General features: G+C 33.8%; 5 non-coding genes across 5 annotated transcripts; all 5 read left to right on the top strand.

The window, feature by feature from the left end:
• Positions 1–612: 612 nt before the first annotated feature.
• On the top strand, positions 613–684 carry TRNAP-UGG (transfer RNA proline (anticodon UGG)). The gene has a single exon. It is a non-coding gene; the product is annotated as a tRNA-Pro (tRNA).
• Positions 685–3536: 2852 nt separating this feature from the next.
• TRNAP-UGG (transfer RNA proline (anticodon UGG)) lies at positions 3537–3608 on the top strand. Its single transcript has one exon. It is a non-coding gene; the product is annotated as a tRNA-Pro (tRNA).
• A 340-nt stretch (positions 3609–3948) lies between these two features.
• On the top strand, positions 3949–4020 carry TRNAP-AGG (transfer RNA proline (anticodon AGG)). The gene has a single exon. It is a non-coding gene; the product is annotated as a tRNA-Pro (tRNA).
• A 1343-nt stretch (positions 4021–5363) lies between these two features.
• Positions 5364–5435, top strand: TRNAP-UGG (transfer RNA proline (anticodon UGG)). The gene has a single exon. It is a non-coding gene; the product is annotated as a tRNA-Pro (tRNA).
• Positions 5436–8680: 3245 nt separating this feature from the next.
• On the top strand, positions 8681–8752 carry TRNAP-UGG (transfer RNA proline (anticodon UGG)). Its single transcript has one exon. It is a non-coding gene; the product is annotated as a tRNA-Pro (tRNA).
• The last annotated feature ends 2948 nt before the right edge of the window (positions 8753–11700 follow it).

Genomic DNA, 11700 nt, shown 5'->3' with positions numbered 1-11700 from the left:
CCAATACATAATAATTGTTTTCTTATTTTAAATAAGATGTATTTTGTACTAGTAAGAAGTATAATTCTTAAAATAGGTTTCACTTGATAGTATAAGATAGACTTATTATTTCATCACTTTACAATTTGTTTACAAATGGTAGTCAATTTCCCAAAATTATCAAAGGTTTGTATAAATTGGATAAGATGTGTACGACTTATATAAGATATGTTTAGTTAGTTTCCCTTTGATTTTGATATAAGTTTGTTTTCTTCTTTTATTTGATTTGATGAATGAGGTGTTTTATTAGTTATTATATAAGTCTCAAGTGTCATTTTGTTTTCACATCCGCCATAAGTGAGGATTAGTAATAACATAAGATGAGACTGCTATAAGTGGTTTTCAACTTTAAAAAAAAAAAAAACCTAATTTACGTTTTTATTTATTTATTTTTTTTATCTTTATCAATTTATTATCATTAGTAAGAGTACCAAAGTTAAACGAGACGCTTTCATACGCGTCTTTTTATACTTGGCAAGGCAGGCCACAACAAATTGTCAAAAAAATAAACAGCAGGCAAAAGCTGTTTAATGAAAAGATGTATAATATGGGAAAACATACAGATCAACAGGCGGGCATTTGGTCTAGTGGTATGATTCTCGCTTTGGGTGCGAGAGGTCCCGAGTTCGATTCTCGGAATGCCCCCATTTCCCCCTCTTCCTTTTGTTAATTAATATACCATTTTTTGTAAATAGACGTCCATATAAATATGAATAGAGCAGCACGTTTAAGAGAACAATAAAGTAATTTAAAAGAAGCATTTGAAGAATCCAAAAGAAATTTTCAAACCTGCAGTTTCGCTTTATGACTTACACCCAACCGCTGTGGGATGCTTTTGTAAAATAAAATAGAGAAAATGTTACAGAATGCAAAATGCTGTAAGACATGTTACGATATTATTTTTCTTAAAATATTATTTATTTTCATCAGATCGATATGTATTGAGTCAACAAATACTTTATCAGTTTACTTTATACACAAACGAAAAATTAATCACAAATACCTTTACTAAAATCTGAACAAATTTATGAAATTCTATTTTTATAGAAAACAGAATCCAAAATCAAAGAAGATATAATTTGTGAAAATCTTATGAGAGAAAAAAAAAAAGAGAATGATTGAATATTTCTGTAGGTGTGTACTGAGTTAATAAATACATTTTCAGGATACAATGAAGTTCAAAATATAATCTAATATTAGTTTGTATTATATACAAATAAAAAACTGATCACAAACGCCCTTAATAGAATCTAAACAAATTTTTGAAATTATATTTCTGCACAAAACAGAATACAGAATTGAAAAAGATATAATTAGAAAGAAATGAGAGAATGATTAAATATTTCTATAAAATTCTTTGAATTAATTCTGTCTTTAACTAGACAGAACTATGTCGATTCCTAACAATTACATCTATTCAAATTTAAAATCTGACCATTAGATTATTTATACAGTTCAGATCGCACCACTTGATCTTATAAAAAAATATAAGATTAATTTTAAGTCATCTAGTCATGATCAACGATCACAATCTCATAACGATGCAAGCGTGCTAAGTGCTTGTGCACCATCTAAATGCACTACTAGCGTCCTACAGACCAAGTCATGGTGTGCGTGTGCATTTTTTAACCAACTTTAAGAAAATATTTCACCTTATCATTTATTAATAATTTTTCTTTTTTCACTCATTCCAATGTGGGACAAACTCACATAACATTAAATGTTTCTTATAAATGCTTTAGAAAATACAAAATTTGAAAACTAAGCCGTAAAATTAATTATTTTAGAAATTATTTCAACATCTTTATGTGGTCTTCGGAAGAAGGAATTCCTACAAAAGGAAAAAGTCATTTTAGACCATAAAAAAAAAAAAAAAAAAATTTCATTTGATGGAATAGAATTCGCAATTAGCACGAGATGGCTCTCAAGTTCCATTCTTGGAATGCCCCATTCCAATTAAGAATTCTATTATTTATATATATATATATATATACACATCTTCCTTTAGATAATGTTTGATTTATGGGTTTAAAATATTTAGTGCTAGGACTAGACCTAACAAAATAGATAAAAATCATTTAATCTAAACCAAATCCGACTAGCTTAAATTAATTCATAACTGATCCATACATTAAATGAATCGAATATGATTTCAAAATTTTTTTTATCTACCTCTAAATGAGCCAATTGGTGGATTTAGGATTTTATCCGATAGATATCCGTGTATCCACTGACAACTAATATTTAAATTCATTTATAATCTCATATGCTCATGTCTATTAGGCATCAAATCAATCACCATAAACTCTATTGGCCAAGACCTAATCCCACACTCAACTCTTGCAATACTATTGTATCCAAGTCTACATCATGCCCATATTCAAACTCAAGTCCAAATATTCAGTTTTCTTATAATCAAAATAAAGTTTCTAAATTTATGCTTTGAATATATATATATATTTGTGATTTGTCAAAATTTTAATATATTACCAAATTATAATTTTAAAAATAATTTTAGTTATTATGTTAGAAAATAAAATGTTTATTGAATGGTAAAAAAAATTATATTAGGAATGAAAATGATGCATTATCCGCCATCCACCATGGATTATCTGATCTAAACCACCATAAATTCGCAATTTAAATTAGTCCAATATGAATTGTAATATTTTTACCCGATAATCCATCTAATCCACCATAGATTATCCAACCCAATCCGCTATGCCAGGTCTAACTAGGACATTCTCAAGAATTTCATTATTAAGAATAACGGTCATTTTCTCTTAATATTGTAAGACTATTTTAATTTAATTCACCATTTTAGATTCTAAAAAGATGTACTCAAATATTCATACAAGTATTTGGTTCAACATGAGAATTAAAATCTATATAAGAAAATACACAAAAAATAATTATATTTTAAACAGAAAAACTAAGAATATGTACTAAATTACATACATGTCCTAGAAATTTTAACATCATAAATAAAATAAATTTAACATACAATAATCTAATTAATCAAAACAACATTGGTATGTCAATAAATTTTTAACTATTATTTTGTATACAATAATCAAATTAACCAAGCCAAAAGGAATACTATTGGTATGTCAATAAAATACTTGGACACACTTTTATACCAGTGATAGCATTTTTATAAGAATGAAATTCTCATATTTTATGAGAATTCTTCGTTCGACACATCAATTTTTAACACCAAAGCATTACAAAATTAGAAGTGTACACAACACGTTTCTAATAGCTTGTCCGATCACAAGTCCTTTGCTTTTTAAGAAAAGAAAAATTATTATCACAATATACAAAACCTTACTCATATTTTAATATAAATATAATATTTTCTTAGATTGAAACTTATAACCAATAAATCGGCTAAGAGCAATCTTAATATTGATATAAGGCCGACCCTCACATGACCTTGAACGCTAATAAAGTGCAAGAGAAACGTTAACAGGTTTTGTTAGTTTTCTCTCACAAGCGGGCATTTGGTCTAGTGGTATGATTCTCGCTTTGGGTGCGAGAGGTCCCGAGTTCGATTCTCGGAATGCCCCCAATTCCTTCTGCAAAAAATAAAACTGTCTCTGTTTCACTTTTTCTCTGTAATCCCATGCAAAGTCAAATAACAAAACTGCAACCCGTGCTAATAAATCCAAATATAACATTTTATGGCAACAGGCAAATTAATGAAATTTTAAATTTTATAAAATCTTCCCAACTCTCTGTCATTTCTTCAATTCCCGTCATCTTTGAAAATATGGGGCATAATTTTGTGCCTGGTATTACAGTTGACCCCGAAAAAGAAATTAGCAAGACCAAAAAGTGCAATTAATGAATCATATTTAGACAATTGTCGTGTTAAAAAAATGTAAATAGGACCAGATGCCAACAACTGGGCATTTGGTCTAGTGGTATGATTCTCGCTTAGGGTGCGAGAGGTCCCGAGTTCAATTCTCGGAATGCCCCATTTTTCAGATTATTTTTAGATACTTTATTTTATATTAGTAAAAAATCCCAACCCAATACCTGCAGCTGGAACAACAGCTGGAAATGTTCATATACTCAAAAACTAATGTTTCTAAACTTAATAGTCAAGAGACGAGGAAGTTATTTTGTTCTCTGCTATTAGTGACGATTTTTCTATACCGTCACTAATATAGTTAAATAAATTATTTTTATATTTTTTAAATAAAAAATACTATTAGTGACGGTTTCAAAAATTCATCGCTATTAGTGACAATTTTAAACTAACGTTTTTGAACTTACTGGTCAAGAGACGAGAAAGTCATTTTCAAGGTGCATATTTGTTCTCCGTACTTTCTAAAATGTCCTTGCTCTTATAAGCTATATTTTAGTTATAAGGCTTACAAATTACGGGCATATAAGCAATTTAACAAAATAATTTTAATTTTAAGATTTTTATTACTTCCCATTATCTTCTCAACTCCCATTAACCTCTTAAACAATAGTAAATTAAAAATAGAATAGAATGGTGTGTGCCTACGACTAATTCTTCGTAATTGAATTGAGAAGAAATCTTACCAAGAACCACCAGATGGGCAAATAATATGTAGTCAATGCAACCTCTTGCCAACTTCAATATAAAATATTCTTCAACTGTAGAAAGAAAAGATATTAATAAATATAACTGTGTTACGATGAGAATTTGCCCCTAGATTGAGAAAAACAAGCAGCATATAAAAATATCAAGGAGTGGTAGCAAGATTAGATCATCCCACCTGCTGCATTCTCACATCGGCTATGGGAGAAATTACCCAGAGTCACATTGGGTGAACATCTACAAAAAGCACACTCAATTACTTTACCAAAAGAACACATCAAAAGACAAGTAGTGTTACAGAACAGAGTACCAAATGAGGATTTAGCTTCCAACTAAAAACACTAGCTGGCGCAGCACTTCAAGTACAAGTTTTCTCGCCAAACACGAGTCATGCCACTCTTGGCCACTTCATATCATAGGATACACCTTGTAAAGGGGCTGACTCTTAATAATCTATTAGCTTATTTTCCCTAGGTTAGATCAGTAAACCCCATTTGATTTGAGGGCAGGCGAGTTGTGAAATGATTCAGAGTTCATTAAGCTGCAATTGAGCTGCAAACTGATCTAGCCTTCCCTCTTAATATGCTGTCTCCCAAATAGTACTTGCATACCCAATTGCACTCCTGGGATATGACAACATTCTAAAATATATAAGAGAAAAGAAACAACAGGAGCAATTGTAGATCAGAGGTATTACCCCATTGCCTCTGATATTGTAAATAGGAAATAAGGCTTAAGGTCACCAGTTGGGCATTTGGTCTAGTGGTATGATTCTCGCTTTGGGTGCGAGAGGTCCCGAGTTCGATTCTCGGAATGCCCCTCATTTTTAATCAGTAATTTACTTCCTAATACAGCTTTCAGTTATATATTTTATTCACTTTTAAATATTTCAGCACTGCAATCTGACGTAAAGTCAACTCAAAACTGCAACAGCAAATGCTACTAAATCCAAATATGATATAATTTACAAGATTTTGTTTTTTATGGGAAAGGTAATATAGCAAGGAAGAAGAATAAAGAGATGACAAACAGGACATTTGAAGACAAGTGTTACAGAATAGGGAGTGCAAAATGAGGATTTAGTTTCCAACTAAAAACCTTTGCAGGGACACCACTTCAAAGACAAGTTTTCTTGCCGAATGTGAGTCATGCGACTCTTGGCCACTTCATATCATAGGATACACCTTGTAAGGGGGTTGGCACTTAATATTCTATTACCTGGTTTTCCATAGGTTAGATCAGTATACCCCATTTGATTCAGGGCTGGGGGACCAAGGTAAATAGTACTTGCACACCCAATTGCATCCTTTGTTATGACAACAACAACACCAACAAAACAAAAAAAGTCTCAAGTCCCACTAGGTGGGGTCGATTACATGAATCATTTTCTGCCAATTTGTATGACTATGGGCAATTTCCTTCAACAGATTCATAGCTATTAAATCTTTACAATCACATTCAAGTTATTTTAGGTCTACCCCTACTCCTACTACCCCTTACAATAACTGATTCACTTTTTCTCATTGACACACTATTTAGCCTACGTTGCAAGTAGCCAACCACCTAAGTCGTCCCTCTCTTATCTTATCTTCTACAGGAGCTATGCCTAACTTACTACGAATATGTTCGTTCCTTAATTTATCTTTTACGTTATACCACTCATCCACCTTAAGACTCTAATCTCGACAATTTTTGCTTTTTGGACGTGTTGTTTCTTAGTCGCCTTAATTCTAATCCATATAGCATAGCTAGTCTTACAACCGTCTTATAGAACTTCCTTTTTAATTTTAAGGGTATTCTATGATCACACAGCACACTCCAAGCACTTCTCCATTTGACTCAACCTACTTTAACTGTATGAATTACATCTTCAATTTCTCCTTCAACTTGCATAATAGACCCAAGATATTGAGAAACAACAGGAGTAATTGTAGATAGATGTATCGCTCCTTCGCCTTACATAAAACTCATTGTAAACAGGAAATAAGGCTAAATGTCGCTAGTTGGGCATTTGGTCTAGTGGTATGATTCCCACATTGGGTGTGTGAGGTTCCGAATTCAATTCTCAGAATGCCCCTCATTTCAATCAATAATTGACTTCCTTCTACAGCTTTCAGTTATATATTTTATTCACTTTTAAATATTTCAGCACTGCAATCTGATGTGAAGTCAACTCAAAACTGCAACAGAAAATGCTAGTAAATCTGAATATGATATTATTTACCAAGATTTTTTTATTTTAGAAAAGTGGAAATATATTAAGGAAGAAGAATAAAGAGATCACAACCCAAGGCAGGACAAGAAATCCTCAAAAAGTTAAAAACAACTAGCAGAACCTATTTAAGAAAACCCCTCTTTAAACCCCTACAATTGTAATTCACGAACACTGCAAGTTTCCGCTCCCATCATCACCTTGTGCCACTACCCATGCAAACTTCTTTACCTCTAGGACCAAACAGCCGCAACCCCATTTTATCCCATAGTTGTTGAGCTTTTGCATCCTTCCCATTAACTTCCTCCACAGGAGTAGGCAAAATCCATACGTACATTGCTACTTTTTTACCCAATATGTTTTCTTCAAAAATAAGAATTCCCTTCAAACCCTCCATCAGAGATGGTGGTAATATACTAAAGGAAATCCAAAATATACTTTAATGTTAACACTTCACCACAGTTATTCAGGTTCATGCAGTGAACATCAATCTCAAGGGCAATCCAACCAAAGACAACCAGACTCGAAGCACGGGCAGTAACCAAAAAAAATTTAGCTTGCAAGTAAAAACTCTTACGTGAGCAGCACTTCAAAGACAAGTGTCCTTGCCATGTGTGACTTTTGGCCCTCCTTATAAAAGAGTTGTCAAGTAAAATTCCATTACATTGTTTTACCTAGGTTAGATCAGTATGCCCCATTGATTCCAGGAAATTTGGCTGCAAAAAATGATTCTGATTTCATTACTTTGCAATTGAGCTGCACACTGGTCTCACACTCCCTTTTATGCCAACCTCTAATTAGTACTCAGGATACCCAGCTGAATCCTAGTATATGACAACATTCTAAACATCTAACAATAGAGAAAAGAAACAACCAGGGCAGTTGAAGATCAGAAGTATTACTCATTCGCCTCTGATTAAACACATTCAATATAGGTTAACCCGATTGGGCATTTTTTCTAGTGGTATGATATTCTCACTTTGGGTGCGGGAGGTCCCGAGTTTGATTCCTGTAATGCCCTTCATTTTAATAAAGAGATTACTTTCCCATACAGCACAGAGTTCTCAATTTTATTGACTTTTAATGTTTGCAGCACAGCAATCCAGGTAAAGTCTATTAAAAACTGCAGCGTACAATGCTAGAAAATCCAAATACAATATTTTTTGACAGGATTCTTGGCCAATGATTGTGAAAATAAGCGTTAGTGCGCCACACACTGATGTTAAATGGAACTCATGGGAGGTTTAAACCTCTGACCTTTTTCCTCACCAGAGAAAATCCAAAATACACTTAATTAATACATCCCCAAAGGAGATCATTTATTCAGGATCATGAGCAGTGAATATCTACTTCAAGAGCAACCCAACCAAGGACAACTTCTATAACAGCATGGGCAGTACCATAAGTGGATTTAGCTTGCAATTAAAAACTCGAACTGAGCAGCACTTCAAAGACAAGTCCACTCACCATACGTGACTTTTGGGCCACTTTCTCCTTATAAACATGTTGGCACTTACTAATATATTATGCTGTTTTTCCTAGGTTAGATCAGTTATGCCCATTTTACCAAAAAAAAAAAAAAGATCAGTTATGCCCATTTGATTCCCTGGAGATTGACAGCTAGAAAAAAGATTCCCGAGTTCATAAAGCCGCATTTGAGCAGCACTCTGATCTAGCATTCCCTCTTATGCCATATTTCAAATAGTAATCTCGATACCTGATTGCATCCTGGCATATGAAAGCATTCTAAATATCTAACATTAGAGAAAAGAAACAACAGGAGCAATTAGAGATCGGAAGTATTACTCTTCTTTTGATTAAACACATTAAATGAAGGTAAAATGCTGTCAATTGGGCATTTGGTCTAGTGGTATGATTCTCGCTTTGGGTGCGAGAGGTCCTGAGTTTGATTCTCGGAATGCCCCTCATTTTAATAAAAAATTTACTTCTGTATACAGCTTAAAGTTCCCTATTTTATTAACTTTTAAAATATTTCAGCATAGCAATCCGACAAAAAGTCAACTAAAAACTGCAGGAGACAATGCTAGTAAGTGCAAATATCACTATTCTAATCCCTAAACAACTCAAAACCAGCAGCAAAAATGTTTAAATATACTTTAGAAGCTAATGGTTCTAACTAAAATCTTCATAATTAAATTGAGAAGCAGACATCACCATCTGGATAGACAAGTTATTATGAAGTACGGAGGACCTTGTTGCTAACATTAGCCACCAAATCCAAAACAAAATATGCTTCAACTGAAGAAAGAAAGAAACATTAACGAATATAACTGTGTTTTGATGAGAATTTTTGTCAACGGATCTTGTAAAAGAGTTGGCACTTCATATTTGATTATGTTGTTTTCCCTAGCTTTGATTGGTATGACCTTTAGCTTACAGGTGCACTGGCAACTAGAAACAATATTCCAAGTTCATTAAGAAGCAACTGAGCTGCATAGGTATCTAGCCTTCCCTCTTATGTACTCTTTCAAATAGTGGTCAGATACGCAATTGCATCCCAGCATATGACAACATTCTAGATATCTAAAAAATTACTTCTCCACACAGATTACAGTTCTCTATTTTATTCACTTCTAGTATTTTTTTTTTTTTTAATTTTCAAAGGGGGGCGGCACCTCCATTTATTTATTGATAAACCCTCACTTTTGGCGGAAGAATACCGTAGTTACAAGACAAGCAATGGGAGATTACAAAACTGTAGCAAACAATCCTAGCAAAAATCGAAACACATTATTTTCTGACAAGATTCTTTGCCAAATGACTCTGAAAATAAGCATCAGTGCGCCATATGCTGATGTTAGATGGGAGGTTTAAACCTCTAACCTCCTTCCTCACTAGGGAAAATCCGAAATACACTTAATTAATACTTCCCCCACCGGACATGATTTATTTAGGGTCATGTGCAGGTGAACATCTAGTTCAGGAGCAACCCAACCAAGGATAACCACTGTAACAGCATGGCAGTACCATAAATGGATTTATCTTGCAACTAAAAACTCTTACTAGGCAGCACTACAAAGATAAGTCTTCTCACCATGTGTGACTTTTGGGCCACTTTTTCCTTATAAATGGGTTGGCACTAAATAATCTATCACACTGTTTTTCCCAGGTTAGATCAGTATGCCCATTTGATTCCTTGGAAATTGGCAACTAGAAAAATGATTTTGAGTTCATTAAGCTGCAATTGAGCGGCACTATGGTCCAGCATTCCCTCTTGTTCCATCTTTCCTATAGAGACCCGGAAAATAGGAATAATAAGAAAACAAAGGAAAAGAGGAAAAATGGTTTGGTGTAGACCAAACCGTTGATGGTTTTGTGGGAGCTCAGAAAACCGTCGACGGTTTTATGTAACCGCAGCCCAGTAATGAAAAAACGGTGAAAAAGGGAAGGGTTGAAACCCAAACCGTCAACAGTTTTGTCTAGCAGTGCTTAATAAAATCAGTCCTGCAGCTCATTTTCTTAAAGGAAAATCTAATCTTCCTCTCTCTCTCTCTCTTAGGGCTGCGGCTCTCCCTCCTTCTCTCTTCGATTTCTCGCTTGATTTCAGTTCGAATTAGCTGACAAACGTGATTTCGGGATCACTGCGGCGATTCTCAACAGTTTAAATCAGAGTAGTTTCATAAATCGGGCATTTCAGGCACCACTCCAAAATCAAGGTAAGGAAGCTGTTTTTCGAGTTTTGTTAATTATTGGAGTATGAGCTTAGGAGTATTAAATTGTAAATGTTTTGAGGTTAAGTTTATTGGATTTGAGTTTATGAATACAGGGATTTTGTGCATTCGCCGCAGGTGCGGATTAGGATTCCTGCGGACTTTTCTTGAGGAATCAGATAAGGGGATAGATTATGTCAGGTATTTTCAGAAAGTTTAATGTTTAAAAATACAGTATTTGATTCATAAATTATATATATAAATTATCTAAGAATGCAGATTTATGGGAACTATGTTTATGAATTAATGTAAGTTTTTTAAGAAATTTGATGTTTGAACTGAGTAAACCCAGGAAACAAATTTATTCTTATTTTTCAGAAAAATATAATCTTCTTAGACAAATACCATATAATAGAATAGCACTCACTTGTGTGGCATGAGTATAAATATTTTACTGCGGATATTAGCATGTCAGGTTATTTTATGATTACATAGAACAAGCATAAATTGATAATAATTTTTAAAAAAAAAAACTATAAACAGTACAGAACTTATGATATTTTTTAGTATATTGTGATAATTCAACCGGCCCAGATGCCTTCATAATTCAGCCGGCCCAGATGCCGTGATAATTCAGCCGGCCCAGATGCCGTGATATTTCAGCCGGCCCAGATGCTGTGATAATTCAATCAGCTTAGATGCTGTGATAATTCAGTCGACCCAGATGCTGTGATATTTCAGTGGACACAGATGCTGTGATATTTCAGCTGGCCCAATGTCGTGACTAGATATATATATATATATATATATATATATAATAGTTTATTCAGAAATATTATTATGACAGATTTTACACAGAACCATGAAACAATTATATTACAGTTATTTATGAAATGTACTATATGATAGCAAACCCCAGATGGCCTAGTTTAGTTTCAAAGTACCGTACCGTAATTAGAAGTTCGGATTAGTACCACCACATGTCTCAGATAGAGAGTGGGTGAATGGATAGTCGATTGAGCCTAGAGTAGTAGTGTGCCCCCCTGGCAGTCTGGATCAGGCTGGACAAGTCAATCGTACTTATAGGCGAGTCAGTTTTGACTTAGCATGGTAGGCCAGCCATTGCTAGGTCCCGCCTACGAGCTACACAACCCAATCATGTGGGGGTAATACATGATAGCAACTAGCTATCCATCCAGGGA

This window comes from Malania oleifera, chromosome 5 (genome assembly GCF_029873635.1).
Source record: "Malania oleifera isolate guangnan ecotype guangnan chromosome 5, ASM2987363v1, whole genome shotgun sequence".
NCBI classification, from domain to species: domain Eukaryota; kingdom Viridiplantae; phylum Streptophyta; class Magnoliopsida; order Santalales; family Ximeniaceae; genus Malania; species Malania oleifera.
Note: the sequence above shows the minus strand (reverse complement) of the source record. Positions and strands in the feature narration are given on the sequence as shown.